The following is an 11,408-nucleotide window of genomic DNA, read 5'->3' as shown; positions in this document are numbered from 1 at the left end:
GGGCGACCGGTGGGTTAGGGTTTCGGTCGGGTACGGGGGAAATAGGCCAGGGGTATTGGGGTGGGCCGGCTGACTGCTAGGTGGGCCGAGAGGCCCAGGGAGAGGGGGGGCTCTATTTTATTTTAGTTTAGTTATTACTATTTTCTATTTTCTATTTCATTTCATTTCTTCCTTTTTTTGTTTTATTAAATTTATGTTTTTATGAAATACCCAAGTTGTACCTAAAATATTATTAATACCTATGCCACTACCACAACTATCTTGGAACCTAATATAAAATCGTTTGTAATTGTTTATTATTTGATAATCATTTAACTAATTGTTTTTGCTACTATTTTATTCATTTTGAGTATTTGCATAATTTATACAAGTGTGGTTTCTCCACCTTTATTATTTAGAATTTATTTGTCTCAGCTTGAACATTTTAGTTTTAATGTTTCAAAACTTTTGACTTGATGTTTGTCTATATTTTAAATTTGAATTTGAATCGGTTCCGAACTAACACGAGATTAGCGATAGAAATCGAAGTGACGTGGCATCATTAGTAGAGGGTTACTGTAGCTTAATTACCTGGGCGTCACAAGGTCAACCCTTTTAAGCCGCCCTGTATGCAGAGGGAGGACCAAGTACTTGGTAGAGAAGGAGGCGATCTTCATAGGGAAGCCCGAAAGGATGTTGGCCAGATCAATCCCTTGGCAACGAATGGAAAACACCTCCGTCTTGGTCACGTTAGTGATGAGGCCCGATGCCTGTCCAAAACAAGCCAAGATGCCGGCAATGGCGTCTAGCTCTTCCTTGACCGGATTGGCGAAGATGCCAGCATCATCGACGTAGAGGGAGATTCTGCAGGAAGCCGAATGAGCCTTGATCGACTTGAGGATCCCTGCCTGGGTAGCCGCCCGAAGCATGAGCTGAAGAGGATCGATGGCCAGGATCAATAGCATGGGGGACAGGGGGTCACCCTGGCGCAGACCACATGCGTGAGCAAAAGGGCTGCCTGGGTCCCCATTCAACAGGATTTTGGAGGAAGATGATGCGGGTGTCATGCAAATCCAGTCTCGCCAACGATGGCTGAATCCCAGCTGCTGAAGTACCTCCAGTAGGTAGGCCCAGCCCACGGAGTCGAGAGCCTTAGAGATGCCCAACTTAAGGAAGAGGCCAGGCGTTGAAGTGCGATGTAGTTCCTTCACCAAATTCTGAACATGCAAGAAGTTATCGTGGATGCACCGCTTTTGCACAAAAGTGCTCTGACATTTGGAGACTAGCATTGGAAGCAGCGGAGCTAAACGGTTTGCCAACAGCTTCAAGAAGATCTTGGAGATGCTATGAATCAGGTTGATTGGACGGTAGTAATCCAGGCGGTGTTTGCCTTCTTTGGCAGCAGGATAATGTTTGCCGAGTTATTCAGGCCCGCGCAATTGCCACGCAGGCTTGCCAGCTGCATAATTGCATCCACGACATCAGCCTTGATGATCCCCCAATAGGACTTGAAGAAGGCACCGATAAAACCGTCTGGGCCGGGTGCTTTGACCGAGGGCAAGGAGAAAACTGCCTCCTTTATCTCTTCATCGTCGAATGGGGCGTCCAAATCAGAAAGGTCGTGGTGTTGGATTCCGATGTTCTCCCATAAAATGTGTTTGGTCTGTTGCATGGGCGTTCCAAGGTGCTCTTGGAAGTGGTTGAGGAGAGCCCGCTCCTTGTCATCCCTGGTAATAGCCAGCCCGGCCTCGGTCCTGATGGACTGGATGAAATTATTGCGCCCTCTACATTGGCCTGAGCATGAAAAAGCTTGGTGGTGGCGTCACCCAGCCGAATCCAGGTAAGTCTCGAACGTTGCCTCAACTTGCGTACTCTGATTCAGGGGTTCTCCCAATAAACGGCTCTAAGAGCATCTATAGCCGCATTTGACAAATATGACCCCTCAAATGCCTTTGTACGCACTTGGGCACGTCCGCAGACAGTGACCGAACACTCCTCAAATCAACACAACTGCATCCAGATATCTCATACTGAATTTTCAAATCTATACAAAAGCATGTAAACTTAAAAACCTATGTACTATGTAGCTACTCCTCGTCGAAGATTGTCGCCACCAGAGATGTCGACAATCTCCCTGCCCGACTCCAAGTACATGGGCGACAACTGCAGCTCCGGCGCCTCCGACTTCTCTGCTTTGGCCTCCTCCTCCTCTATCTTCGTGTTGAGTTCGGTGAAGAGCGCGTCGGATGCCGCATGTTCCAACCAGAGGAACTGCCGGTTGGCCTCCACATATGCCTCATTTACTCCAGGATGGCGTGCTGCTCCGTCAACTCCGCGGCTTGGGCGACGGCGAACTCCGCCTCTGCCTCCTTCATGGTGAACCCCGGAGCAGGCTGCTCCGCCTCCTCCATCGGCTCCGGCAGCGGCTCTTCCTCATCCTCCTCCTCCTCCGGCGAGTCTGGAGGCAGTCAAGCAGCGATGCGGACGGTGCACCTTGCCTGGATCTTCTTCGCAATCTGCCTCTGGTGCTTTGGCATGAGCATAGCGTACGTGGTGATCAGCCGTCGGACCATGGCGATGCCGGAGAGCATGGGAGAGCAGGGGAGAGGAGGCGGACGGGCTTGGGTGGCGGTGCAGAGAGGAGGGAGGTGGATGGGCTAGGGTTGGGGCGACAACTAGCTTAAATAGCCGGATTTGGCCTCAGGAAACAAGCCAGAGTGGCGTCACATGGCGTTCACACCATGGCGATGGAAGAGGCATCCATCGGACCGCCGGGTTTCCGGGTGTTTTGATACTTCTTGAGCTTGCGTTGGTTTTTCCTTTGAAGAGGAAAGGGTGATGCAGCAAAGTAGAGATAAGTATTTCCCTCGGTTTGAGAACCTTGGTATCAATCCAATAGGAGACAACGCACAAATCACCGAATACCTGCACAAACAATCAAACAAACTTGCACCCAACGCGATAAAGGGGTTGTCAATCCCTTCACGGTTACTTGCAAAAAGTGGGATCTGATAGAGATAGATAAACGATAAAGTAAATATTTTTGGTATTTTTGGTTTATAGATCGGAAAGTAAAAGATTGCAAGAATAGTAGATCGGAAACTTGTATGATAGAAAAGAGACCCGGGGGCCATAGGTTTCACTAGAGGCTTCTCTCAAGATAGAAAATAATACGGTGGTTGAACAAATTACTGCCGAGCAATTGATAGAAAAGTGCAAAGTTATGATGATATCTAAGGCAATGATCATGAATATAGGCATCACGTTCATGTCAAGTAGACCAAAACGATTCTGCATCTACTACTATTACTCCACACATCGACAGCTATCCAGCATGCATCTAGAGTATTAAGGTCGTAAAAGAATGGAGTAACGCATTAAGTAAGATGACATGATGTAGAGGAATTAACTCAAGCAATATGATGAAAACCCCATCTTTTTATCCTCGATGGCAACAATACAATATGTGCCTTGCTGCCCCTATTGTCACTGGGAAAGGACACCGCAAGATTGAACCCAAGGCTAAGCACTTCTCTCATTGCAAGAAAAACCAATCTAGTTGGCTAAACCAAACCGATAATTTGAAGAGACTTGCAAAGACATCAAATCATGCATATAAGAATTCAGAGAAGATTCAAATAATACTCATAGATAAGCTGAACATAAATCCACAATTCATCGAATCTCAGCAAACACACCGCAAAAAAGTATTACATCTAATAGATCTCCAAGAACATCGAGGAGAACATGGTATTGAGAATCAAAGAGAGAGAAGAAGACATCTAGCTACTAGCTATGGACTCGTAGGTCTGTGGTAAACTACTCACGCTTCATCGAAAGGGCAATGGTGTTGATGTAGAATCCCTCCGTGATCGAATCCCCCTTCGGCAGGACGCCGAAAAAGGCCCCTAGATGGGATCTCACGGGTACAGAAGGTTGCGGCGGTGGAAAAGTGTTTTCATGGATGCCTCTATTGTTTGGGGGTATATGGGAATATATAGGCAAAAGAATTAGCTCAGGAGACCCACGAGGGGCCCACAAGATAGGGGGCGCACCCTCCACCCTTGTGTCCGCCTCGTGGCTCCTCTGACTTCATCTCCAAGTCTCCTGGTTTGCTTCTGGTCCAAGAAAGATTGTCGTGAAAGTTTTATTCCGTTTGGACTCCATCTGGTATTCCTTTTCCGCGAAACTCTAAAACAGGGAAAAAACAGGAACTGGCACTGGGCTTTAGGTTAATAGGTTATGTCGGATTGTGGGTTCCGGCAGACCCTTGAGGTTCGAACTCTGGGGTGCACACAGAGATCGCTCCCCTACCAACTCACGTCTCGTCGCCTCGCTAAGGATCTAAGCTAGCAAAGAAGAACAACACAAGAGACACGAGGTTTATACTGGTTCAGGCCACCATTGTGGTGTAATACCCTACTCCAGTGTGTGTGTGGTGGATTGCCTCTGGGGCTGATGATGAACAATACAAGAGAAGAACAGCCTCGCGAGGGATGTTCTTGGCAAAGGTGATGCCTCTTGGGAAGGATTGGATCCGGATACCTTTCTACTGTGGTGGCTAGCCCTATTTATAGAGTGAGGCCCTGGTCCTCTTCCCAAATATTGAGCGGGAAGAGCGCCAACAATTGGCCATTTTGAAGGGGAAGATCTAGTACACTTATCTTGACTAAAGTTGGTCCTCGCCTGCTAAAGATTCTGACGATGACGCCGTCCTGGGCTCCACGATGACCTCCATCCTGCCGTTCTGCTGGTCTTGATCTTGTTGCACCGAAATGGTAGCCTTTGCTTGATACCTTGGCATGTGCTTGCTCCCTTTGCACCAAAGGGGAAACAAGGACACTGCACAGGCCGACGCCTGCTTGGCCTCGATCGTCATGGCTTGTGTCACGGGCACCTCACGAGGTACCCCCGCCTTGATCTCTCCGCCTCCTCGCGAGCCTTCCTGACGAGGCTGCGCCTGAGGAAGCTGTCTGTCGTCCGCCCCGCGAGGCTTGGCCCCTCGCGAGGGTCTTGAACTTGAGTTGATGTAGATGGGCCGTACTGGGCCACTTCTTGAGCCACGCTGTAGGCCGCAGGCACGCAAGTCTGGGTACCCCCGTTCCTAGAACACCGATAGTAGCCCCCGGGCCCAAGGCGCGCCCGGACTTGGCTTAGCAGAGAAGCGAAGGGGCAACTGTGAAGCGCTGCGGGCCCAATAGCCTGCGGCCTTGGGCGCCGCATGGCGGTTGATTGGACATGGGCGTCTCCTTTCCCCACGCCCCTCATTACGCACCCGGCTAGGCAGACCCGCGGTTGCACACAGTTATTCCCCTTTCGCCATTCGCGTGTCCCCTGTTCTTCCTTCCTCTTGAGCTCCAACCTCCACTTCCAATCCAACTCGAATTCTCTCCCCCCTTCCCGTCGCCATGGCACCAGCGAAGAAAGAGAGGGGGAAGAAGCCCGTGCCTTCGCCCCGCTCGCCGCCGGCAGCGGCTCCTGCCGTTGGTCGGTCGATCATACTCAACCCAGAAGCCTTGGACAAGGTCAGCTCTGCCCTCGCCACCATCTTCAACGAGTGCGGGAGGACGACGGTCTGGCCCGCATCTCACTCCTCCTTCGACAGGGTAGTCACCGAGGTCCGATTCTTCGCTGATGCCTTGTGGGCGGGTCTGGTTCCCCCCTTTTCCGCTTTCTTCAATGTTGTGCTCTCCCATTATCAGATCCATATGATGCACTTGGGTCCCGAATCCATTACTCTCCTTGCCGTTTTCGCCTTTGTTTGCGAGGCCATGGTGTGCATTCTTCCCTCTGTTGCCCTCCTGCGCCACTTCTTCTCTTTGCGCCTGAGTGACCCCACTCAATGCTCGGGGTGCGTGAGCTTCCTCGCCGTGCCGGAGACGACTGCTTCGGGGATCGATTTTAGCCTTCCTCCTCCTACGGTCGGGTTCCGAGAGCGGTGGCTGTACGTGGATGTCAGAGTGCCCAGCCCCCTGCTCTCGCACCCAACCTTGCCCATTGTCCCCAACTCGGGTTGGGGCCATGAGATGCTCACGAGCCCCTGGCTCGCCTTCGTCTGGCGTCGCTTCAGGAATTTGAGGGCGCTCGATGTGATGGCGCCCAAGGTGGTGAAGGAGTTCCTTCAGCACCGCATTGCTCCTCTCCAGCGTCATTCCCGCCGGATGTGGGCCTTTGCGGGGCGTGAAGACCTTATGAGGCTCCAGGAGGAAGATCTGGCGCCCGAAGTGCTGAGGACGGTGCTCAAGGTCCTGACTGGCGACCCTTCCCCACGCAGCTACTCTCTTGTATCTTTGCTCAAGCAGGGCCGACTTTGTGAAGCAGATGCCCAGCTTCGATGACTGGGGGCTGCGCCCAGTCAGCCTCACGGGGCCCCGTGAGAACCCAATTCCTGTTGTTGCTCTTCCGGTTGCCCACGGTAGTCCTGCCACGAGTGACGGAGCTGGGAGGCGAGGACTGCCGGGGGCCGAGGGGGCTGTTGTCAAGATGTCGATGCCGCGCGAAGCCCCGGGGGCAGCATCCCCCGAAGCCCGCTCCGGAGCGGTGGCAGGCGAGGGATTGCAGCCTGCGGCTCTTGAGGCTGGGGATCCCGAGGCCCCAGTTGTCCTTCACGAGGCGGCGCCTGGCGGCATGTCCCAGGCCGATGCCTCCGACACTGTTCGTCTTGATGCCTCCTCCGCGCCGCAGACCGACCCCCGCGCTGAGCGCTTGGGTCGGTTCCGTGTAGACTTCGAGGCCCTTCGCAAGAGAAAGGAAGCATTGGGTGGCGATGATCGCCCCTGCCGCCTATTGAAGCGCAGGAAGTACTTTGCCATCGATGAGTAAGTCCTCTTCCTTCTCGGTTCCTTATTTTCCCGATGCTTCAGCTGATTATAGTCTTTCAGGGCCCTTCCTGCCGAGTTCATGGAGACGGCTGGGGAGCCATCCCCTCAAGCTTCACCTTCTCTGCCGATTCTGAGCGCCCCGAGCTCGAGTACCGCCCTTGCCGTGGGGCTGCTAGGAGAAGTGGGCTGCCCCGCGGAGCATCTTGATCCCGCGCGCCTCGTGTCTCTCCTTTGCAAGTTCCCTTGGGGCACTGCCAGCCTGCCCCACACTCCATCTTTAGTTGTAGATGGTGACTGGCTGAAGTCGATCTTGAGTTCCTCCTCGGGGGACGAGCCGGCGCCGAGCTGGATCCCTGGCGGGGCTCACCCGACAATTATGGGGGTACCAGCCCCCAACCCCTTGCCGAGAGGAGGCGTGCCACCTCAGGTCCCTCCGCATGCGCCAGGGGCGGAGGACAACGCGGAAGACGTGCTTAGGCGCGCTCGGGAGCGCAGCGCCCTTCGTCGTGAGTTCCTTCAGAAGGCGGCGGATGCGGTGGATCAGCTTGGGGTAGAGCTTGTTGGCGAGGATGCACGCCTCGAGGCCGAAGGCCTGCGCCTCGCTGACGAGAGGCGCAAGCTGAAGGTGGCCGTCAGCCTTGTGCATCACCAGCGTGATCTTGAAAATGCGAAGGCTGAGGCGTCGCTGGTGGCCTCGCGGGAGGCCTGCTCCCAAGCCGTCGAGGAGGCCCAGGAAGCAGACTGCCGGTGCAAGGCTGCGGAGGAACGCGCATGGGAGCTCCAGGCCTGGAGCAATTCTCTAGAGCGACAAGTTGAGCTGCGCCAGGCGGCCCTTGTGTCACTGAAGGGAACACCTGATGTCGAGGCGGAGCTCCAGAGGCGTGAGGAGGCACTGATGTTGGAGGCCGCTGAGCGCAATCTTGACCTCGAGCGCCTGGAGACGAGGGAGCGCCTAGTGGCCCAGGCGGAGGACGAAGTTGGCGCGAGGGAGGCCCATGTCCAAGAAGAGGTCGACCGCCGTGTGGCGAAAGCTCGCTTGAGTCTCGAGCGCGAGTACGAAAGGAGGTTGGGGCTGATCAGGGCCGAAGCTGAGGGCAGGACCGCTGCCCTCAGGACCAAGCTGACCGAAGTGACGCGGCGCTCGGATGCCTCCGCAGCCGCCCTTGGCGCGGCGCAGGCGGAGCTGGCTTCTTCCCGCATTGAGCTGCTTCTTCTCTGATAGAGGGTTGATGAAGCCGAGGCCGTTGCATGACGGAATGAGGACGAGATCCGTCAGCAGCAGACCCTGGAGCATGTGCATGGCCTCATGCTCCGAACACTCAGGGAGAGGGCCAACGCGGCCCTGGGCAACATCTGCGAGGTGGCCGCTGCGGAGCCTCGCGTAATCAACTACGTTGGCAACCTCCGGTTCTTTACAGACGTGGTGAAGCAGCTGGAGACCCGCTCTGACAGGGCCAACAGGCTTGTTGAGGAGAGGAGTCGAGCCCTGCTTGGACGTGCTTTCTCCCGCGTCTTTAGTTATCTTGAAGATAGGGACCCTCATTTCGACTTTGATGCCGCCATCGCCCCGGTGCCTATAGCCATCCGGGGCGATTTGGCGCAGTGGGTGGAGGACAACGTGTACGCCCTTGTCAGGGCCTTCGCCACTGATGACGACGGCGTGGTCGTGGTTGTCGATGAGGGCGGTGTTGTGAATGAGCATGACGTTGATGACGGCGATGGCCCGGGCGATGGTGAGGCCAGTGACGCCAGTGATGCCTCCGGAGGCGTTCCTGAAGATGCATTGGGAGATTTGTCCGATTGATCGCATGCCACCTCCGCTGTTTACCCTGTGCGGAGAGAGTTCGGGCTTGGCCCTGAAGATCGTAAGAGCATTTTGGGAGGGGGAGCCCCTCGTGTAAAGGTTTGCAGTTAGTATACTTGTAGACATAACACTGTATGTATGCTTAAGCTGAGCTAATGGCCCCACGATGGGTCAGCTGACCTGTGTACCTTTGACCCGGGCGGGTCCCGAGCGAGCCTGCGGGGGCCGCAGTGCCTTGAGTGTCTTCTGGGTGAACCCATTGATCCTGCAATGAGAACCTCCTGAGAGGGCGTGGCGACAGCGGTCCAGATTATAGACGTGCTTGGCCCAGCCTGGCTCGCGAGGGGCTTGCGAGGGGAGGCAGCTGACGCTAACTTTGGACGCAAGGCCGAAACCAGAATGTGAGAGATTGCTCGAACGAGACTAAACACCCCTTCCCCAAACACACGCAAGTCTCAAGCTCAAATCCAACTTAAATTCAAATCAAAGCAGCTTGACAACGGAGAAAACAAGGCAAAAGGCAAAAAGAAGCCACGTCCGGCACCTAGTCTAGTCTTCGACGTATTCTCACCAGCGCGGAGCTAAGTGCTGCCACTGGGCGTGGGCGGGAGCCCCCGAGGCCCGAGGGCGGCTCTCCGGAGACTCCGGGGCGTGTACAGCCCCTAACTCATTATTACGTGAGAGTGTCACGGGCGGCGAGCTTCACAGACACTGGGCCTTCTTCATAGGTACCGGCCTTGCTTCATATCGCCAGACGAGGGCTCCGCCTTGTGCCACACTCTATTGCCACCGACGGCGATCAAAGACGAAGGACGCCGCTGATGGGATAGAGCGGTCGCCAGCGGTTCCCCCGACGACCACGGGTCCTCTGCCGGGGGCAGGCCCTGAGGCACCTCCCCGGCAGAGGGCCTACCTCCTGAGAACGCCTTGCTCCGAGCGCCGCGGGGGCGAGCCCGGATCTTGGCCCCTCTCCTGCAGCCCCCAGTGCCCTCCTCCTGAGGGATAGGAGGCTGCAGCATTGGGGCAGCCATCTGCTGTGGCGACCTGTACCTCCTGCGACCCATGGTTAGCGTAAGCCTGCCCCTGAGGAATTAGCGGTACCCGATAGTTGCTGCCGCCAGCATGGTCGTTGATGCTCCCTTGGGGTTCCTGAAAGAGCCCAGCCTCCGGCGCCTCTTCCCCCCAAGTTGGCCCAAGGAACAAGCCGTGGTCCTCTTCCAGCGCGCGCCCTTGATCCACCATATGGTGTACATAGGCTTTCGGGGCCACCGCCCAAACGTCTTGTTGTAGTGCCCCATGCGCCACGCAGTCCTGCTTGAAGTGCTGTCTTGGGGGTGGTAGCGTGGCGGCCGCTGGGGCCGTGGGCTGCAGCAAATGCTCCCTCGCCGGCCGGAGGTGGAGCCGGCGCTGCTGGTCGCCCGGCACTGACGGCCAGATTAGCGCTGAGGAGGCCTTGGAACCCGCTCGGAGTTGCACGGGCACGTACGAGGCCTCCATACGGTCCGCCCTGGATCTGGGGTGGCAGCTGGATGCAGAAGGGATGAGCTCTCGAGGCAGCGGAGCCCAGGAGCTCTGCCACTCGCTCCAGCAGCATGTCATAGCCACCTTCCAGCAGTCTGCATCGTAGTAGTTCCCGGGCCACCGTGAGTGCGACTCTTTAGTTCGCCTGCTCCCGTCTGGTGTATGGTGTTGTGGCCGCAGCATGGCTTGAAGCCTTTGCTACTGACCGCACCTGCCGTGGCGTGAGGGCAGGCGGTGCCTGGCCGCGTCGCCCTATGGAGCGCGGGCTGCCTGGGGCACAAGGTTGAGGTCGCCCTGGGCAGGCGGCTCGGCGCGGGTGGGCCAGGCCGCCCAGGGGTTGGCGTTGCCCGTCGGTTCGCCGGACATGAGGATGACGACGCGACGGAGCACGAGGCAGCAGAAGAAGGATTCCGGCGCACCCCTACCTGGCGCGCCAAATGTCAGATTGTGGGTTCCGGCAGACCCTTGAGGTTCGAACTCTGGGGTGCGCATGGAGATCGCTCCCCTACCAACTCACATATCGTCGCCTCATTGAGGATCTAAGCTAGCGAAGAAGAACAACACAAGAGACACAAGATTTATACAGGTTTAGGCCACCATGGTGGTGTAATACCCTACTCCAGTGTGTGTATGGTGGATTGCCTCTGGGGCTGATGGTGAACAATACAAGAGAAGAACAACCTCGCGAGGGATGTTCTTGGCAGAGGTGATGCCTCTTAGGAAGGATTGGATCCGGATCCCTTTCTACTATGCTGGCTAGCCCTATTTATAGAGTGAGGCCCTGGTCCTCTTCCCAAATATTGAGCGGGAAGGGCGCCAACAATTGGCCATTTTAAAGGGGAACATATAGTACACTTATCCTGACTAAAGTTGGTCCTCGCCTGCTAAAGACTCTGACGATGACGCCGTCTTGGGCTCCACGATGACCTCCATCCTGCCGTTCTACTGGTCTTGGACTTGTTGCACCGAAATGGTAGCCTTTGCTTGATACCTTGGCCTGTTCTTGCTCCCATTGCACCAAAGGGAAAACAAGTACACTGCGCAGGCCGGCGCCCGCCTGGCCTCGATCGTCATGGCTTGCGTCACGGGCACCTCATGAGGTACCCCCGCCTTGATCTCTCCGTCTCCTCGCGAGCCTTCCTGACGAGGCTGCGCCTCAGGAAGCTGCCTGTCGTCCGCCCCGCGAGGCTTGGCCCCTCGCGAGGGTCTTGAACTTGATCTGATGTAGATGGGTCGTACTGGGCCACTTCTTGAGCCACGCTACAGGCCGCAAGCAGGCAAGT

This window comes from Triticum dicoccoides, chromosome 2B (genome assembly GCF_002162155.2).
Source record: "Triticum dicoccoides isolate Atlit2015 ecotype Zavitan chromosome 2B, WEW_v2.0, whole genome shotgun sequence".
NCBI classification, from domain to species: domain Eukaryota; kingdom Viridiplantae; phylum Streptophyta; class Magnoliopsida; order Poales; family Poaceae; genus Triticum; species Triticum dicoccoides.
The sequence above is the reverse complement of the archived record's forward strand: the minus strand, read 5'-3'. Positions refer to the sequence as shown.